The sequence below is a fragment of the Symphalangus syndactylus genome, chromosome 3 (genome assembly GCF_028878055.3).
Source record: "Symphalangus syndactylus isolate Jambi chromosome 3, NHGRI_mSymSyn1-v2.1_pri, whole genome shotgun sequence".
NCBI classification, from domain to species: Eukaryota; Metazoa; Chordata; class Mammalia; order Primates; family Hylobatidae; genus Symphalangus; species Symphalangus syndactylus.
Genome location: NC_072425.2, coordinates 29,494,841 through 29,507,978, shown reverse-complemented (window position 1 = coordinate 29,507,978; position 13,138 = coordinate 29,494,841).

The following is a 13,138-nucleotide window of genomic DNA, read 5'->3' as shown; positions in this document are numbered from 1 at the left end:
AAATAGTAATAAAAATAGGTTGATATAATGATGTTAAATGTAGACTTGGAGGCAGAACTCTTTACCAGAAATAAAGAAGATCACTACATGTTGATTAAATGTTTATTTTGCCAACAGGAGATAATATTTGTATGCACATATCATTTAGTAAAATACAGAGCACAAATTAAGAAATTTTCAAGGAACAATGGAGAAAGCCACTATCATATTAAAATATTTTTAAAAACATCATCTTCTCACAATTATTAGATTAGCCAGTTGTTTAAAAAGTCTCCGAGGATACAGGAAACATAAATGTCACAATTAACAACCTGGAGCTAATGGATGAGAGAAGTTGTCCCTGGCTGTGTGTGTATTGGTGGTACGAAGCGTGTGTGGATATATCCACATACCCAAAAACCATGTTTCATATAACATCTGAAAATGCTATTTTAAGGCATATTTTAAAATTAGTGAAAATATTATTGAATATTAGAAATATTAGTGAATATTAGTGAAAATCAACCACATACCAGTTCATAAAAGAAGTCTGAAGAATTAGCTTATATAAACCATATTCTTTAATCAAAACACAAAAAACAAAAACAAAAATAAAACAATCAAATATGTTGACAATTTGAAAACATACATCTAAATAACTTAGATTATAAAAATTACAGAAATTTTAATATGCTTACAACTGCATGATTGGAATACAACTTAAACAAAATAGTGGAATCCAATTAAAAGCAGGGCTTAGAGACTAATTCATTGTTTTTTATGCTTTTATTACAAAATAAGAAAGACTTAAATTTAAGAAAAATTAGAAGAGATTTGCAGGAGGCCATTATCCTTAGCAAACTAATGCAGAATCAGAAAACAAATACTGCATGTTCTCACTTATAAGTGGGAGCTAAATGATGAGAACACATGGATGCATAGAGGGTAACAACACACACTGGGGCCTATCAAAGGATGGAGGGTGGGAGGAGAAAGAGGATCAGTAAAAATAACTAATGGGAACTAGGCTTAATACTTGGGTGATGAAATAATCTGTAAGGCTGCGGGCGGTGGCTCACATCTGTAATCCTAGCACTTTGGGAGGCCAAGGTGGGCATATCACCTGAGGTCAGGAGTTAGAGACCAGCTTGGCCAACATTGTGAAACCCCGTCTCTACTAAAAATACAAAAATTAGCCAGGCGTGGTGGTGGGCACCTGTAATCCCAGCTACTTGGAAGACTGAGGCACGAGAATCTCTTGAACCCAGGAGGTGGAGGTTGCAGTGAGCTGAGATCCGACCACTTCACTCCAGCCTAGATGACAGAGTGAGACTCTCTCTCAAAAAAAAAAAAAAAGAAAAGAAAAAGACAAATAGTCTGTACAGCAAACCACCATGACACAAGTTTACCTTGTAACAAACCTGCACATGTATCACTGAACTTAAAATAAAAGTTTTAAAAAAAAAAGTATTTGCTCAACTATAGGCTAGGTGTGGTGGTTCATGCCTGTAATTCCAGCATTTTGAAAGGCTGAGGCGGGAGGATCATTTGAACCCAGGAGTTAAAGACCAGTCTTGGTAACATAGGGAAAAATACGTCTCTACAAAATATTAAAAATTTAGCTGGATGTGGCAATGCACACCTGTAGTCCCAGCTACTCAGGAGGCTGAGGTGGGAGGATTGCTTGAGTCTGGGAGGCTGAGGCTGCAGTGAGCCATGATCATCCCACTGCATTACAGCCTGAGCGACAGAATGATACCCTACCTCAAAATATATATAATAAAAAATTAAGAAAAGAAGAGAAAAAATAACAACAGATTAAACAAAAAAGAAGCTAGAATAAAAAAAAATCAGAAAATACTAAAGAGCAAAATTACAACCTAGTCTCAGATAAGCCAGAGGTTTTTTTTTTTTTTTTTTTTGAGATGGAGGTTTACTCTGTTGCCCAGGCTGGAGTGCAGTGGCTCAATCTCGGCTCACTGCAAGCTCCGCCTCCTAGGTTCACACCATTCTCCTGCCTCAGCCTCCTGAGTAACTGGGACTCAGGCGCCCACCATCACGACCGCCTAATTTATTTTGTATTTTTAGTAGAGACAGGGTTTCACCATGTTAGCAAGGAGGGTCTCGATCTCCTGACCTCATGATCTGCCCACCTCGGCCTCCCAAAGTGCTGGGATTACAGGCATGAGCCACCTTGCCCAGCCAAGCCAGAGTTTTTTAAAATAATATATAGTATTTAAATGTGTGAGTAGTAAAATGAATTAAACAATTAGAAGACTTCACAAATCTTTTAATTAGCATTTTGTGCTATTTAACAATCATTTTATTATTATTACTTTTCAAATTTTTTTTAGATTCAGAGTGTGTCCGGAATTGGTGGGTTCTTGGTCTCACTGACTTCAAGAATGAAACCACGGACGCTCGCGGTGAGTGTTACAGTTCTAAAGGCGGCATGTCCAGAGTTTGTTCCTTCTGATGTTCGGATGTGTTCGGAGTTTCTTCCTTCTGGTGGGTTCGTGGTCTCGCTGGCTCAGGAGTGAAGCTGCAGACCTTCACCGTGAGTGTTACAGTTCTTAAAGCACCGAGAGCAAGCGAGGGCTGTGAGGACTGCCAGCACGCTGTCACCTCTCAAGAGGGTACATGTGCAGGTTTGCTGCCTGGGTATATTACATGATGCCGAGGTTTGGGATACAAATGATCTCATCATCCAGGTATTGAGCATAGTACCCAAGTTTTTCAAACTTTTTTTCCTTCCTTCCAAAGAGTGAGCAGTAGCAAGATTTATTGCAAAGGGCAAAAGAACAAAGCTTCCACAGTGTGGAAAGGGACCCGAGCGGGTTGCCGCTGCTGGCTCGGGCAGCCTGCTTTTATTCTCTTATCTGGCCCCACCCACGTCCTGCTGATTGGTAGAGCCGAGTGGTCTGTTCTGACAGGGCGCTGATTGGTGGGTTTACCATCTCTGAGCTAGACATAAAGGTTCTCCACGTCCCCATCAGATCAGTTAGATACAGAGTATCAACACAAAGGTTCTCCAAGGCCCTACCAGAGCAGCTAGATACAGAGTGTCTATTGGTGCATTCACAAACCCTGAGCTAGACACAGAGTGCTGATTGGTGTGTTTGCAAACCTTGAGCTAGATACAGAGTGCTGATTGGTGTATTTACAATCCTTGAGCTAGACATAAAGGTTCTCCAAGGCCCCACCAGAGCAGCTAGATACAAAGTGTCGATTGGTGCATTCACAGACCCTGAGCTAGACACAGGGTGCTGATTGGTGCATTTACAATCCCTGAGCTAGACATAAAGGTTCTCCATCTCTCCACCAGACTCAGGAGCCCAGCTGGCTTCACCCAGTGGATCCCGCACCGGGGCTGCAGGTGGAGCTGCCTGCCAGTCCCGCGCCATGCGCTCGCACTCCTCAGCCCTTGGGTGGTCGATGGGACTGGGCACCGTGGAGCAGAGGGTGGCGCTCGTCGGGGGGCTCTGGCCACACAGGAGCCCATGGAGGGGGTGGGAGGCTCAGGCATGGCGGGCTGCAGGTCCCAAGCCCTGCCCCGGGGGAAGGCAGCTAAGGCCCGGTGAGAAATCGAGTGCAGCGCCAGTGGGCTGGCACTGCTGGGGGACCCAGTACACCCTCTGCAGCTGCTGGCCCCGGGTGCTAAGCCCCTCATTGCCCGGGGCCGGCAGGGCTGGCCGGCTGCTCCGAGTGAGGGGCCCGCCAAACCCCCGCCCACCCAGAACACCAGCTGGCCTGCAAGCGCCGCGGGCAGCCCCTGTTCCCCCTCGCGCCTCTCCCTCCACACCTCCCTGCAAGCCGAGGGAGCCGGCTCCTGCCTTGGCCAGCCCAGAAAGGGGCTCCCACAGTGCAGCGGTGGGCTGAAGGGCTCCTCAAGTGCCGCCAAAGTGGGAGCCCAGGCAGAGGAGGCACCGAGAGCAAGCGAGGGCTGTGAGGACTGCCAGCACGCTGTCACCTCTCAAGAGGGTACATGTGCAGGTTTGCTGCCTGGGTATATTACATGATGCCGAGGTTTGGGATACAAATGATCTCATCATCCAGGTATTGAGCATAGTACCCAAGTTTTTCAAACTTTTTCTCCTTCCTTCCCCACTCTAGTCATCCCTAGTGTCTATTGTTGCCATTTTTATGTCCCTAAATATCCAATGGTTAACTCCCAATTATAAGCGAAAACGTGATATTTCTGTTCCTGTGTTAGTCTGCTTAGGATAATGACCTCCAGCTGCAGCCATGTTGCTGTAAATCACCTGATTTCATTCTTTTTTAAGACTGTATAGTATTCCATGGCATATATGTACCACATTCTCTTTATCCAATTCACTCTTGTTAGGTACCTAGGTTAATTCCATGTCTTTGCTATTATGAATAGTGCTGTGATGAACACGTAAGTACATGTGTCTTCTTTGTTTTCTTTTGGATATATACACAGTAATGGGACTGCTGGGTTGAATGATCGTTTGAAATTTCTTGAGAAATCTCTAAACTACCTTCTACAATGGCTGAACTAATTTACATGTCCACCAAAAATGTATAAGCATTCCCCTTAATCCACAGCCTTGCCAAAATCTATTGATTTTTGGCTTTTTAATAGTCATTCTGACTGGTGTGACATGATATCTCGTGGTTTTAATTTGCATTTCTCTGATGATTAGTGATGTGGAGCATTTTTTCATATGTTGGCCACTTGAATGTCTTCTTTTGAGAAGTGTCTGTTCATGCCTTTTGCCTATTTTTTAAGGAATTTATTTGTTTTTGCTTGTTCAATGAAGTTTTTATTTTGCTTGTTTAAAGGAATGAGGAATTGTATAATTGCTTGCATAAAGAATTGTCTAAATTCCTTATAAATTCCGCATATTAGATCTTTGTCAGATGCAAAGTTTGCAAATATTTTCTCCCGTTCTTTAGGATGTCTGTTTACTCTGTTGATAGTTTATTTTACTGTGCAGGAGCTCTTTAATTAGGTACCACTTGTCAATTTTTGTTTTTGTTGCAATTGCTTACAAGGACTTAGTCATAAATTATTTCCCAAGGCTGATGTCCAGAATGGTGTTTCCTAGATTTTCTTCTCGGATTCTTATAGTTTGAGAGGTCTCACATTTAAATCTTTAATCCATCTTGAGTTAATTTTTGTCTATGGTGAAAGGTAAGGGTCCAGTTTTATTCCTCTGCATGTGAGTCCTTGCTCATTTTTGTCAACTTTGTCAAATATTAGATGGCTGTATGCATGTGGCTTTATTTCTGGGTTTTCTATTCTATTCCACTTCTCTATGTGTCTGTTTTTGTACCAGTACCATGCTTTTATGGTTACTGTAGCCTTATAGTATAGTTTTAAGTCTGGCAATGTGAGGCCTCTGGATTTGTTCTTTTTGCTTAGGATTGCTTTTGCTATTTGATTCTTATTTTCCATATTGATTTTAGCATAGTTTTTATGATTTCTGTGAAAAATAACACTGGTAGTCTCATAGGAAGAGCACTGAATTTATAGATTGCTTTGGGCAGTAAGGTTATTTTCACGATATTGATTCTTCCAATCTGTGAGCAGAATGCCTGGTGAAATGCTTGGGTGCATAGCAGAGAGGGCTCCCTGTACCAGGATCTTTGCACAAGAAGGATGAGGTGGCTTAGGCTGCTGATCCAGGTGAGCTGGTGCTCTGAATGTCTGGGGACCTTCTGGGAAGGAGTGAAGAGGGTCCTGGTGCATCACAATCTATGTCCCAGAAAGATGATGCAACTCAGGCTGCTGAACCCGATGAGCAGGTGCTACAAATGCCTGGAGATCCACCTGGGCATGAAGCAGAGAGGGCCCCACTATACCACAATCTCAGGAGAGCAGGGTAGGGCATCCAGCAATGGCACATGCAGATCAGTTTCAGGTTACCAAGCTAGCCCTGCCTGCAAGTGTTATTGCCCAGGAAGAACCACAGCTGTAAGCAGCTCTCCTCCAGCTGTTAGGGAGAACAATTCTAGTGCCTACTGCTGAAGCACTTTCCACTGTTCTGGTTGTGGAGGCCCCTAGCCCACTCCAGAGCAGATGCTCAAATCTCTGACCCAAGACTAAAATGCCTGTGCAGCTAAGCAACTGAGTTGCCAAGGTTGTATGCGCCCACATTAAAAATCATGTCCTGTCTGCAGACCCAGGTCTGGAAAAATGTCTGCAGCTTTTCCCAGAGTCTTTCTCACAGCATCTCCAAGACTCTTCCTAAGTTTTTTCCAGGGCTTGGGAGAAACAAAATGCTCTCTCTCAGCCTGGATAGCTCATATCCCCAGTGGAAAGGTAAGTCACAGAAAGAGGCTGTTTCTCTTACATACTGGGGCTTCAATCATTTTATCAACTGGACACCATCACAGGGGCTGTTTGCCAGCATTCTCCTCTCCGGCATCTGGGGTGTCCTTTACAGTTCAGTGGGTTCCCATTTTTCTTGAATTAAAGCTCACAGTGTTGATCTTTATGTGGTATCTTGCTATCTCCAAGTGGCAGAGGCATGCTGAAAGCCTCTAGTTTGCCATCTTGGAGAAAGAATAAAAACAGAGTTTGTTTCTTTACATAATTAAAACCAAATCATAGCAAGATTGGACGTGAAAGTGTAAGAGAAGAAAGAGAAAGGAGAAATAAGTAAATGATACTAAAAAAGAAAAAGGACTTCATGGCGCATGCTATAAATTTTTAAATGAAAGTGTTGTATGAACTTTCAGCTAGTAAATTGTACACTTAGGAAAGGAAATAGGTGGACACTGCAGCCGGGCGCAGTGGCTCACGCCTGTAATCCCAGCACTTTGGAAGCTTGAGGTGGGTGGATTATGAGGTCAGGAGTTCAAGACCAGCCTGGCCAACATGGTGAAACCCCGTCTCTACTAAAAATACAAAAAAAGTAGCTGGACGTGGTGGCAGGTGCCAGTAATCCCAGCTACGAATCTCTCAAACCCGGGAGGCGGAGGTTGCAGCGAGCCAAGATCAGGCCACTGCACCACTCCAGCCTGGGCGACGGAGTGATACTGTGTCTAAAAAAAAAAGAAAAAGAAAAGAAAATAGATGGACACTTGCATAATGTAAATTACTAAGGAGACTAGAGAAGAAAAAGATAATCTACAAGTATTTATAAAAATTAGAAATTGGCTCAGAATTTTTCTATCAACCAAAAGAAAAAAGAAAAACAGTTTTGGGTTTCCTTGCTTTTATTATTTTTAATTTACACATAATAATTGTACATATTTATTGGGTAATGTGTGGTATTTCAATACATGTGTACGATGTGTAGTTCAAATCAGAGTAATTAGCACATCTATCACTTCAAAATTTATTATTTTTTAAAAAAGTTTAATAGGCAAATTTACCGATAGTTATGTAACAGATAGTTGTGATTTTATATAGTCTTTCAGATACTGGATAAAAAAGAGAGAACTTTTCCTTTTTCATTTCAAAATAATATATCTTAATAAAAGTAGACAGAGCACTTTCAGAATATTCATACTCATGCACAGATATAAAAATATCAAAGCATTCATAATCTAAACCTAGCATGAATCTATTACCACTAATCCAGATGGCAAAGTTGATTCAACATTATAAAGTCTATTAAGATATCTTTATCACATTGAGCTATTAAAGAGAAAAGTAAATATCAATAGATGTAGAAAAAGTATTTATAAAACTCAGCCTCCATTTGTGAATAACAACATCGACTCTCCAGAGGGCAGTATTTTCCTAGAAAGTAAATCCACTTAGTCTGAAAGGATATTGTAGCAGTCAGTACAGGTTAGGTTACATAGGCCATGGTGACAAATAGGACCCAAATCTCTGTGACTTAAAACTTCATGATTTATTTATCCCTTACACTAAATATCCACTAGAAATCAGCAGGGACTGCTGCTCACTGTATGTCCTTGGGGACTCAGGCTGAAGAAGCAACAACTTTTGGATATTACTAGTCACCATGTCAGAGGAAAGAGGACTCTGGAGAGTCTCAAATGGGCAAGTAATGCTCTGATCTAGAAGTGACACACATTTTTCTGCTTACTACTTATTGGCTGGAATTAGTAATATGGTCCTGTGTAATTACGGTAGGCTAGGAAGTTTACCCCATCATGTACCAAGAGAATGGATAATTTTTTCTTTTTTCTTTCTATTTTTTTTAGACGGTGTCTCTCTCTGTTGCCAGGCTGGAGTGCAGTGGCACGATGTCGGCTCACTGCAACCTCCACCTCCCGGGTTCAAGCTATTCTCCCTGCCTCAGCCTCCCGAGTAGCTGGGATTACAGGCACACACCACCACAGTCAGCTAATTTTTGTATTTTCAGTAGAGATGGGGTTTCACCATGTTGGCCAGGATGGTCTCAATCTCTTGACCTCGTGGTCCCCTACCCTCAGCCTTCCAAAGTGATGGGATTACAGGCATGAACCACCGTACCTGGCCAAGAATGGATAATTCTTTACATTTAGACTTACTAACTATAAACAACTCACACAGGACTCACAAAGGACCCACATAGCCAGCTACCAAAACTGTATAGCTACCTTCATGCTTAGTGGCAAAATGTTAAAATGTTTTTCCATAAATCCAAGAACCAGACAGGGTTTAACATTATAATAGAGATCCTAAACAGCTCATCAAGGCAAAATTAATGAATTAATTAATTACACTAACAAATAATATATATTCTTTATGTATGAAATCCAAAACAAATAAATCAACAAATAAAATTAATAACAAAGTAGAACAAGCTTGCTTAATGTAAGATTTATATACAATACTCGATAGATTTCTTATACCAGGAAAAGTTAGACACTTCAGTTAGAAATACTATTTCCTAATAGTAAATAGATGAGGTACCTAAGAATGAATCTAACACATGATGTGCAAGATCTTTTGTGTAGAAAGTTAAAAACTTGTATCGCAAAAGATTTTTTAAAAGTCCTAAGTAAGTGGAGAGGCATGACATATTCATAGAAACAAAGTACTGAAGATATTAATTCTTCCCAGGTTGATTGATAGACAGATTTAATGCAATACCAATAAATATTTCTGCAGGATTTTCTTTTTTGTGGAATTGATTGGTGAATCCCAAAATTTATATCAAAGGGCCAGGAGCTTGTCTTAGCCTTAAAAACAAGACAGGGAAACTTGTTCAGGCATATAAATGAGTTGTTTAAAGCCATAATAATGAAGGCATTTTACATTTCTGCAGGTATAGACAAATAAACAAATGAAATCAAATAGAAAGCTAAGCAATGAAACAAGCATTTACGTAAACAGTATATACCAATAATGATATTGTAGAGCAATAAAGGAAAGGCTGACTAATTCAATGAGGCTTAATGTTGGCTGTTCATCTAGAAAATTTTAAAAAAAGCTTCCTTATATAACATGCAAACACTAATTAAAAACTACAAGTTTAGAGAAGAGAAATATATATGTGCCTGTGGGGTATGCAAATAAGAAAAGCTGTTACACACAAATGCAAATCATAAAGAAAAAGATTAAAAAGTCTAACTGCATTTAAAAAATAAGAGCTTCTGTTAATCAACAGACATCATAGAGTGCGAATGCAGCCCACATATTTGGAGAATGTATTTGCAACACTCAACAATGTTGCAACACAACAAATAAAGTGTTAGTATATAGAATATATAAAGTATAATGCATGTAACCATATATAAAAGTTGACAAAGACATTGACAGACATTTTATAAAAACAGAAACATGAATAACCAACGAACATTTGAAAAATGCTTGTTCTCATCAGTTATAAGGGAAATACCAAATAAAATGGCATAAGATTACCATTTCACACTCTTGTGACTGGTGAAAAAGAAAGTACAATGATACTGATTGTTGTAAAAGGTGTAGAGCAATAGCAACTCTCATATGCTGCTTATGGAATGTACATTTGTCCAAATATATTGAAAAATAAATTGGTATTGTCTACTAAATTTTAAAAATTCCTACAACCCAGCAATTAGATTCCTATGAATATCACCTAAATTTGCACATGTATACCAGGAAATGTTCTACAAGCATGTTTCCAACAACATTGATTTTACTAGCAAAAAACTGGAGCATCTTAAATCCCCATCATCAGTAGAACTGACATACTGTAAAATAGTAATTGTATTACATACTATGCAGCAGAAAGAACATAGAGCTACAGAACAAAAAAAAAGGTTAATTTCAAAACATAAGATTGATTGGAAGTAGCATTTCATGAGAAAATATTTGCAGTATGATGCCCTTTATGTTTACACCGCAATAAACAGAGGAATATTTGTGAAAAAAATCCATCCAGAAAAACAAGATATAATTAACATAAAATTCAAAATAGCGGTCCTCTCTGAAGGCTGGGAGAATGATAATGGAATGCACATGGCAGGGGCACATAAGCAGCTCCAAAGGTTCTTTAACATTCTATTTCTTAAGCTGGGTGGAGTATATACGGCTCCTGGTTTTCTTAGTATTTCTTTTTATATCCATCCGTCCATCCATCCATGTATCCATGTATCTGTGTACCAATCTATCCAGCTATCCATCTATTCATTTATCTACCCGTCTTAGTCCATTTGGGCTTCTATAACAGAATACCAAAGACGGAATCATTTATAGACAACAGATATTTACTTCTTACAGTTCAGGATCAAGGCACCAGCAGACTTAGAGCCTGGTGAGGGCCTGCTTTCTGGTTCATGGACAACTGTATTCTGTGTCTTCACATGGTAGAAGGAGAGAGGGAGTTTTCTGGTGTCCTTTTTAGAAGGGCAGTAATCCCATTCATGAGGGCTCCTAATTACCTCTCAAAGATTCTACTTTCAAATACAATTGCATTGGGTATTAGGTTTCAACATATGAATGGGGGAGGCAAACATTCAGTTTATAGTGCTATCTATCTATCTATCTATCTATCTATCTATCTATCTATCTATCAATCATGTAGCTAGCTAGCTAGCTTAGATGTATTTTTCTACATAAGAGATAGAGTATTTCATAGGAAAAAATAAAATTTGGCTAGACTTTTGGCAACAAATAGAAAAAGGATAAAAGAAAAATCAATCTGGAGAATTTCACAGGCAAAGGCACTGATGCATGAAAGGCATTTATGTACTTAAGTATGTACTTTTGAAGAATGACATCTAGTTCAAATATGTATTCTTGATGTTAGGAAAAGTTTCAGAGTCAACTGAAAAGCAGGCAAAAGCACTGCTGTTTAGATATGTGACCTCTTTAGGGTGGCAAATTGAAGACAAATTCCCTTGTATTATTTTCCCTTTCCTAGATATTTAGCCATTTCACTTTCAGGGAAAGGGAGGATCTTAAGAGAGGTACAAGTGGACCGCAGTGCCAGGAGCTATAGCTTGTTTGGGAGGAGAAGCACAGAGCTGCATAAACAGGGCCTTGCTCAGGTTGGCATCACTAATGTGTAACCCGTTGCATGGACATGTAATGTGGCATTAGTAATGTACTTACTGCACTGCCTGGCACACAGTTGTGCTCATGAAATATTTGGGGTATGAATGAATGAATAAAGCCTTTGACAATGAGGAGTCATGGGAACACGTCTCCTTTGTTGATGCTGTCTCCTTCTCCTTTTTCATTTTTTGGCTAGAGAACCTTTATAACATTTTTCCCCTTTCCTTTTCAGTAGCCGGTAGGGGTGGGAAGACTCGAGGAGGTCCAAGACTAACTGTGAATGGGCCTGATTTCCAATGGTCCTTGGAGAGTGCTGACAGATGTCTGACATGAGAGTGAGATTGAAGAAGCTGCCAGCTGGAGCCAGTAGCCAACCTCCTTTTCTGTGGAAATCTCCATAGATGGTGGCAGATCAGATGCCACCGTATACAGGCTGTGCGCTCTTTCCTTTCCTCTCATTACCCCTCATTTCTCCAGCTCACATCTCCTTCTACCCTCTAACTGCTTATTGTCCTTTGCTTACCCTTTTTCAATGAACCGTTTCTGTACCTTTGCTTTGCTCAATTTCTTCTTGTACTCTTTGGACCATTATTTATCTTTTTGGCCTAGAGGTTCTATAAGAAACTGGGAGTATGGTTGAGGCAACATGACTTGATTATAAATCTCATGCTTTTGAGGGTTCAATTTTTCCACCTACGTAGTGTAATTTCCTTCTAGATTTAGTTTCCTCTCATTTTTGAATTTTATTATAGTTTATCTTTAACAGAAATATAATGTAAGTTCATTATAAATGAAATTCAGAGAGGCATAGAAGAGAAAAACTATAAAAATCATCCAGACAGGGCAGCTCTTTATGTATTTAGGGGGGATATTATTCTTCTAGTCTTTGTCTGCTTTTTACTATTATTTTTCCTTTTGGAAATTAAGGGTACCAATCACTTAATATTCTTCCTTTTCAGGCTGTAACTAGTGTAAGAAAGAAGCAGGAGTGAAATGTGGAGCTAATAAAAATAGAGGCTTGATAGTTTCCAACTTGTGAGGCTTCTTTATAAGGCAGAATTAGAGAATGTGGCTGGGAACTGAAGTCAATTGTCCTCTGATAACCTGACCTGCAAATCTATGCCTCCAGACCTACTGTGAAGAGTATTAGATTTGATTATACTGCACTCACCTCACTACCTGCATGGAAAACAGTACTTGCCTTAGAAACACAGAATGAAGAGCAGAGGACAGAGGGTGAATAGTAGGAGTTCAGGCTCACCTTTAGGCAGCTGAGCCTGCCCATCTCCAGGTGTTCTTAGCATTTGAAATTAGGAAAACCAAAGAGGAATCCAAGCCCTTCTTCCAGATGTTTGAGGCAGAGAAACATGACTGCCTATTTCCAAACTTTGGTACAAAGTAGCTTCACCCATTTGTACAAGTTTGAGTTTGTATTAGGAAGGAACCAACTAGGAAAACAGAAACCAACTAATCATTTTAATTATTTAAAAAAATTTAACATGTAGAATTTAACAGAGAAAATTTAATATAGGAAATCTAATGTTGAAGAAGTAAAAGAAAAAATAGCAAAGGGATAAATGAGGTAACAAAAGAGAAACTGTAGAAAGCTGGGTCCCAGGGTTGGGGAACAAAGAGAAAAGGCTGGGTTTCTCCAAGCATAGGAGTATAGAGGAGTGGTCCTACAGGTCCCGGGCACAGGACTGTGCTGGGACTTCAGGAACTTGAAGGAGGGGCTGCAAAGAGTGATGA